The 1,485-nt window shown below is 32.5% G+C and overlaps 1 non-coding gene across 1 annotated transcript; it reads right to left on the bottom strand.

Annotated features, from left to right (window-relative positions):
* Positions 1-665: 665 nt before the first annotated feature.
* LOC136404632 (U6 spliceosomal RNA) lies at positions 666-772 on the bottom strand. Its single transcript, XR_010751353.1, has one exon. It is a non-coding gene; the product is annotated as a U6 spliceosomal RNA (small nuclear RNA).
* Positions 773-1,485: the final 713 nt, after the last annotated feature.

Genomic DNA, 1,485 nt, shown 5'->3' with positions numbered 1-1,485 from the left:
TTTTTGTTGCCTTTTCACTACTGTATATTGATTTGTACAAATCAAAGTAGTAGCACTGAAAGAGATCTTCATTGTACTTTTGCCCACAATTCATGATCAGTTAAAAAACAAAAACAAACAAAAAAACGCCAGTCCTGGTCAATGGCACAGTGGAGTAGGTACTCGGAGCCCTGAGGTTGCTGCTTTGAGCCTGGGGTTACCAGCTTGATCCCAAAGGTGCCAGCTCAGCTGGGAGGTCGCCAGTTCTAGCCCTAGTCAGGGTACATATGAGAAGCAATCAGTGACACAACTAAGTGGAACAATGAGCTGATTCTTTTCTCTCTCCTTTTCTCTCTTTCTCTTTCTCTCTCCCTCTTTCTCAGAAAAATAAAGCAAATTTCTTTTAAGAATGTTATTGATGAACAAGTAAAAATATTAATTTTATTACATTTTTATCTTTTATGTTATAAAATGAAATGTGAAGACACTGCCAAGACCTGCATATCTCAGTGAACCAAGTTCAAATACAAATTTTTACATAGTTGAAGTAGCCATTTGATGTGCAAAATACTGCAGAGGATTCAAATGTAACACACTAGGAAAAATTTGCTGGTATGATTTTAGTCTCAACGTTGAAATAACCTTAAGGTTATTAAAATAATCTTCCATTTTCTTTTCTTTTCATTTTAAATATGGAATGCCTCATGAATTTTTGTGTTATCCATGTGTGGGAGCCATGCTAATCTTCTCTGTATTGTTTCAGTTTTAGCATATGTGCTGCCAAACTGAGCACCCATTTTTCCAATAGATATCTAAATGAGGCTAGAACTTTTTGTATGTTTTATGGAACACATCATTTCACACAAAAAAACTGAATGCAAAAAATATAGAGAGAGAATAGCTGTACTCTATTAAACCAAATGTTAATTTTTTAAAATATAAAGAAATGCTACTCTTTTCAATATATTGTGTGTGTTGAGAATAGTTTAATTTTCATAAAAAAGTATGTATTAGCTTACAATAACTTGATTGTCGTTGTGGCTAAACTAATTAACAAATAAATATTACTGTTGTCTCAATTTCATTATTAGATATGAAAAACACCAATAGATAAAAATCTCTAAAACAATAGTACTTTGAGATCTTTAATGGGAGTATAAATAGTATCTGACAAAAAAAAAAGCTTGAGAGTCATAGATTTTGAAGACAAAATATGATAACTCTTCTAAAGTCTGAGTTAATTCTTGTAAAGTGCTTGGAACACTCGCTCAAAATTTATATGTGTTTACAAATAGAGATAGACAAATGGATAGATAGAAAAGTAGATGACAGATGGAGAAAGAAAGCTAAGTAGACAGGAAGAAAATAGACGATTGGCAGATGGATAGATAGGTAGGTAGAGAAATAAATACACAACCATTGGTTAAACTGAAGTGTTTGGGGTTTATATTGAGAATGAAATCTGGTTTGAAATATGTAGAAGAGAGAGATGGAGATTTTCTGGAA

This window comes from Saccopteryx leptura, chromosome 4 (assembly GCF_036850995.1).
Source record: "Saccopteryx leptura isolate mSacLep1 chromosome 4, mSacLep1_pri_phased_curated, whole genome shotgun sequence".
In the NCBI taxonomy this organism is placed as follows: Eukaryota; Metazoa; Chordata; class Mammalia; order Chiroptera; family Emballonuridae; genus Saccopteryx; species Saccopteryx leptura.
Note: the sequence above shows the minus strand (reverse complement) of the source record. Positions and strands in the feature narration are given on the sequence as shown.